This window comes from Myotis davidii, unplaced genomic scaffold (assembly GCF_000327345.1).
Source record: "Myotis davidii unplaced genomic scaffold, ASM32734v1 scaffold181, whole genome shotgun sequence".
In the NCBI taxonomy this organism is placed as follows: domain Eukaryota; kingdom Metazoa; phylum Chordata; class Mammalia; order Chiroptera; family Vespertilionidae; genus Myotis; species Myotis davidii.
Window position 1 is genome coordinate 2,407,850 of NW_006291504.1, and position 6,140 is coordinate 2,413,989.

Genomic DNA, 6,140 nt, shown 5'->3' on the forward strand with positions numbered 1-6,140 from the left:
CTTTGAATAAAACAGCAGAAATACGGACGTTTCTTGTATATACTTCTAAGAAAACTAGCACATTCTCTTGCAACTACTAAATTACTCAAGGATGGACCCAGGAAATGTTTAAGTACTTGTAAGAAACACCCGCCCACCGGCGCCCGCTGTGCACGGAGCTCGGGGTGCTAACGTATTTGCGGGTATTAATTACTGAAGGGCGCGCGCAAACCGAGCTTCTGTGCATAAAAATATGTTTGAGCAGTTTCTACTTAAACTTTAAGGAGAACGTTAATCAATTTTATTTTAACAAAATGACCTTAAGCAGGAAAAAAAAATGGGTGTTATTTGCCCAAACAGGCAAATTAATTTCTCTCTCTGGAGAAATCTGAGAAGTTTCCAGAAATAGCTATGCATAATTTACACCTGCCCTGGCCGCTCGGAGCTTAGCTTAGCGCCAAGCCCCATCACCGGCCCTGCCCGCCCCAAACCCAGAAAGAACTGGAAACAGGTCCTTGCAAAGGCCCTGGCATCCCGCCCTCTCTCCCTGCGACCTTGGGAAGGGATGCTGAGGGAGGCGCCATGGAGTCTGAGAGGCCGTCGCGCCTGGGTCAAGGTCACTGGGAGGAGCGGCCTGGCTCCCGGGACCAGGGCCTGGGGATTGGGACCAGGGCCTGGGAATTCTCAGGAGGCCCAGAGAGGGGCTCCAGCAGGTAACCATCGCCCAGCGCCGGGCGCCCTTCAGAGAGGCTGGGAGCCGGCGCTGGGGCCGAGGGCTGTGTGCTGGAGCTGTGGTCCAGCAACGCGACGTCACAGGAGGGGTGTAGGCAGTCAGGCTTACTGGGGGCCTGGGAAACAGTATGGACACCAGAGGCAGAACGGCTGTGAGCAGCCATGACAGGGACAGGCAGGCACCCAAAGGCACACACAGCCTGGGCACAGCCAGTGACACACACACACACACACACACATACACACACACACTTACAGAGACAACAGAGCTATACATGTACACACACACAGACAACAGAGCTATATATGTACACACACAGACAACAGAGCTATACATGTACACACACAGACAACAGAACTATTCATGTACACACACAGACAACAGAGCATGAGACACACACACACACACAGACAACAGAGCTATATATGTACACACACACAGAGCTACACATGTACACATACAGACAACAGACCGACACATGTACACACACAGAGACACACAGACAGACAACAGAGCTATACATGTACACACACAGACAACAGAGCTATACATGTACACACACAGACAACAGAGCTATATATGTACACACACAGACAACAGAGCTATATATGTACACACACAACAGAGCTATATATGTACACACACACAAACAACAGAGCTATACATGTACACACACACAGACAACAGAGCTATATATGTACACACACAGACAACAGAGCTATACATGTACACACACAGACAACAGAACTATTCATGTACACACACAGACAACAGAGCTATATATGTACACACACACAAACAACAGAGCTATACATGTACACACACACAGACGATAACAGAGCTATATATGTACACATACACACAGACAACAGAGCTTTACATGTACACACACAGAGACAACAGAGCTACACATATACACACACATACAGCAGAGCTATACATGTACATGCACAGAGAGAGACAACAGAGCTATGCATGTACACACACACAGAGACAACAGAGCTACACATATACACACACACACAACAGAGCTATGCATGTACACACACACACACAGCATGGACCAGGCAGCTGTACACAGATGGCCCACTCAGACACACTCACACACGGAGACAGGCCCCCAGACACACGGGCACACGCACACGCACCACACCCCCACGCCGCGGCATATGGAGCAGCCCCGCCTCCTCGAGGTTTCCAGGAGGCTCCGCGGGGGGTGCCGGCTCCACATCTGACTTTCCTTGTGTTCGGCAGACTCTGGCTGTAATTAAACGTTACATTGAATAATCCGGCGAGGGCTCCGTGGTGCAGAGGCGGCTGTGCGGCGGGGGCTGGGGGGCTGGAGGCCTGTCTCGGGCCCCCCGTCCTGCCTGCCCACAAGCTGCTCCAGCCGCCACCCTGCCCGGGACTCTGGGGCGGAGGAACCCTTGGCCACGGGGTCACTGGTCAGGGGTGGACAGTGGTCTGGGGAGACCCCGGGCTGCCCTGTGGCTTAGGGGTCACCGTCTCCTGTTCCTGCTGCAGAGAAAGTTCCCCCGGGGCCTCTTGAGCAGAGGAGGGACATCTGGGTGCTGGGGCGCCCCACGTCCAGAAGGGCCCCCGCTCCCCTCTGCTGGGCGGGGTGGATGCTCCCTCCCCCTCTGTGCTTTGGGATGCTCTCTGGCCTCCCTCGGAGGCAGCCGGGAATGGCGGTCACAGGCCACCCCCACAGGTGCCACTCGCTAACCGTGTGACTTGGGGCAAAGGACCTGAGGTCTGGGTGCTCTGTGTCCTCGTGGGTAAGATGGGGCCACAGGGGCATACCCCCCTGGGGTTGCTGGGGGGACTGGACCAGCCCCGAAAGCAGGGCCTGAGTCACACAGCTGTCACCTGGCTGGGCAGTGAGACCCTCCTGCCCACGGCTCTTCCACGGAGCCACCTGGGCCAGGTCTGCCCGCCTGCTGAGGGGAGGCTAGGGGTCCGCCCCAGGACACCCAGTGCAGCCTCTGTCCCCCTTGTCTATGGGGGGGCTGACAGTCACTCGGGCTAGGCAGGGTGGCAGGCTGGGCCGGGCCATGGCACTGGGGAGCAAGGGGAGCTGTGTACTGGGCACAGGGCAGCTGGCCTCCCCTTCCCTCTTCCCAGACCTCCCTGGGGGCTCCTGGCCATAACCCCTCCCCTCGCAGCCTGCCCCCCGGGCACAGAGCCGGGGCTGCCCCTCCGCTCAGAGCCCAGCCAGGCCCCCTGTCCAGCTCGCCTGCCCCGTTAGCGAGGGCCTGGAGCAGAGAACCAAGCCCCAACCCAGGCCCGGTGGCTGTTGGGGGTGCAGAGTGATCTCACCACAAGCGCCAGCCGTGGGCAGAAGCCGGCTGGACCCTGGGCGGGTGAGCTGAGGCTGAGCCACCAAGGGGGTGCAGCAGCCTCTGCCAGCCCCAGCAGGCCTGCCCGAGCGAGGGTGGCTAGAGGAGGTGTCTCACTGGGATGTCCGTCATCGTCGCCTGGCCCGAGCCAGCGAGCCCAGGAGGGGCCGCCTCCCTTGTGTCCGCTCGGACCTCCATCCATGCACCCACAGGACAAAGGTGGGCAGGAGTCAAGTCACGCCCAGTGTCTCATGTGCACACCCAGGTGGCCCACCTGGAGGCAGTGTCATGTGAGCCTGCCCACAGACAGATCCAAGCTCAACAGAGAGCACCCAGCGGCCACCGCTGCGGGGCCCGGTCCTTGCTCCCCTGTCTCCTCTCCTCCCTAATGGGCAGGGCCATCCTGCACCTTTTTTAGGAGGGTCTCAGTGCCCTAGGGGTTTGGCTCAGTGGATAGAGCCTCGGCCTGCTGACTGAAGGGTCCCGGGTTTGATTCCAGTCAAGGGCACATGCATGGGTTGTGGACTTGATCCCAGTAGGGCGTGCAGGAGGCAGCCGGTCAGTGACTCTCTCTCATCATTGATAGATGTTTCTATCTCTCTCTCCCTCTCCCTGCCTCTCTGAGGTCAATAAAAATATATTTTAAAAAGGGGGTGGTCTCACAACGGCTCAGTGGGTGGACAGTCAGGCCCTGGCTCCCGGTCCACAGGGGATGCCAGAGAAGGGGTGCGTCCGAGAGAAAGCTGCGATGTTCGAAGGGTGTTTCCAATATGGAGCGCCCTCCTTGCCTCCTCCCGCCCCCCGCAAATTGATCTTTTTTTTTTTAAGGCAAGAGAAATCTGTCTTTTGTTCTCCTGCTCCCCCCAGGGGCCCCTCCGAAGAGGAGGCCCCCCGCCCGGTTTAAGGGGCACGCCTCAGAACCAATCGCTGCCTGGCACGGTTCCCCGGGCTCTGGGCTCGGCCCGGTGCCATGCGAGCAGATGGCCCTGATTGCTGGCAACCCGGAGACCCTGCAGGAGAGTGGATATGGGTGTTTACAGCATCCTGGTCCTGCCGACAGCATCAGAATGGCAGACCGAGCGGCGCCTGCCCCCTCCCCCCCCCCGGGGCGGGGGAGGGGCGGCGCACATTCCTGAAAGAGAAGGGGCCCCCTTCCCCCCCCCAAGGGAGCCCTGCCCAGCACCCAGCACCCAGAATCATGTCCCATGTAGGGAACAGCAAACCCTTGATGCTGGGGTACCTCCCTCCCTGCCCCCCACCCCCTCCACCTCTCTCCTCTGCCTCCTTCAAGCACCCTTCCTGAGGTTCCGGAGCTGGTGCCCAGGAGAGTCCTGCAATCATTCAGAAAACAGATAGGAGCGCCCACTGTGTGCTCAAATCATGAGGAACGAGAGAGAGCCCCCCAAAGCCCCCTTCCTTTCCCAGAAAGCCCCATCAGCATGTACATTTGCTGGATGAATTCCAGTCTCCATCACCAGACTGAGCTCCCAGAGGGCAGGGTCCTGGCACATAGTAGGTGCTCTGTAAAATCTTCGTTGAATGATTTAGGGAACCCTGCCCACATGGAGATTCCAGTTTGTCTGGAATTTCTCCCCTTCTTCCCCTCATTCTGTTTCCCAGTTAGACTGCAGCCCCTGAGCATGGGGTGTGTGTGTGGGGGGGGGGTGCCTCCTCAAGATGCCAACCAGCTTGTGGCTCTTGTTGTGCGGATCGTGTGGCCAATATGGGAATGAGTCTCTGGCCAGCGCAGTTCCCAGAGAAGAGCTTCAAGAGTGCCAACCTGAGCCTGGCGTGATGTCTGCAGCCCTCAGAGGCCCCCATGCCACTCCTCACACTGGCATTCAAGGCTCCTCCCGGTTTGCCTGGCACCTACCGCTTTCCTTTTCATTCACTCAGTATAGTTTTTGGGCACCTACACGTGCCAAGTGCTCTCCCGGGGCTCGGGGGACAGTGGGTGACCTGCAGCCACTGTCCTGGGGCTGACACCCTCGGGTGGGCTGGGGTGGGGTGGGGAGGAGGGACAGGTGAACGGGTAACGCATGTGCGCGGGGGCGTGAGGGCTCCGGCGAAGGACAAAGCAGGGTCAGTGGGGTCACAGGGGAGGGAACGGGAGCTTCTCTGACACTGGAGCAGGGAGCTGAATGCGGGGAGAGAGTGGCTGGGGGGCCATCCTGGAACCACTGCACCCGTAAGCCGTGGCTTCCAGCATCCCTGGCTCCAGGCCGTGGTCACGAGAGCGCTGAGCCAGGTGAGGACAGAGGCACCCAGCCGATGCCCTGGCCGGTTTGGCCCAGTGGATAGAGCGTCGGCCTGGGGACTGAAGGGTCCAGGGTTCGATTCCAGTCAAGGGCATGTACCTTGGTTGCGGGCACATCCCCAGGAGGGCGTGTGCAGGAGGCAGCTGATCGATGCTTCTCTCTCATCGATGTTTCTCACTCTCTATCCCTCTCCCTTCCTCTCTGTAAAAAAATCAATAAAATATATTTTTTAAAAGGCACCCAGCGGACACTCGCTCTGTGCTCTGTGCGGGTGCCGATAGGGGGTGGTGGGGACTGCGGCAGACATGGCGGCTGGCCACGTGGGGGGGGCAGGCGTGGAGCGGCCGGAGCGCCTCATGTTCCAGGCAAAGCCGACACCTTCCTCTTTACACGCGTGCAGTCTCCCACGCTGACGTGTTGGAAGCAAGCACAGCTCGGCTCCCGGCCAGTCCCAGGCGGTGAGCAGCCCCGTTGCAGCGTGGGAGTCGGCGATCCACGGGGATGACCCTGTCATGGAGCCCAAGCCCAGTGGGCGGCCGGGCAGCCCTCGGGGCCAGGGCCAGGGTCTGGGCAGCGCAACTCATCCTCTGGACTCCGCCGTGGCCCGTGGACTGGTGGCCCCTGAGGCCCGAAAGGTTGGGGAGCGCTGCTCTGGAGGACTGTCTCCTGGGATCCTTCCCCCTCAGGCCTGCGCCTCCGAGGGGGCCTCCGCCTCTGCCCAGACCCCCTTTCTCTGCCCCTGGCAGGTCCAGCAGCCTTCTGCTCCAACTTTCCTGGGGACCCCACCGCTGAATGTGACCCCGAGGGCCGCTGAGCCCCACCCCACAGTCC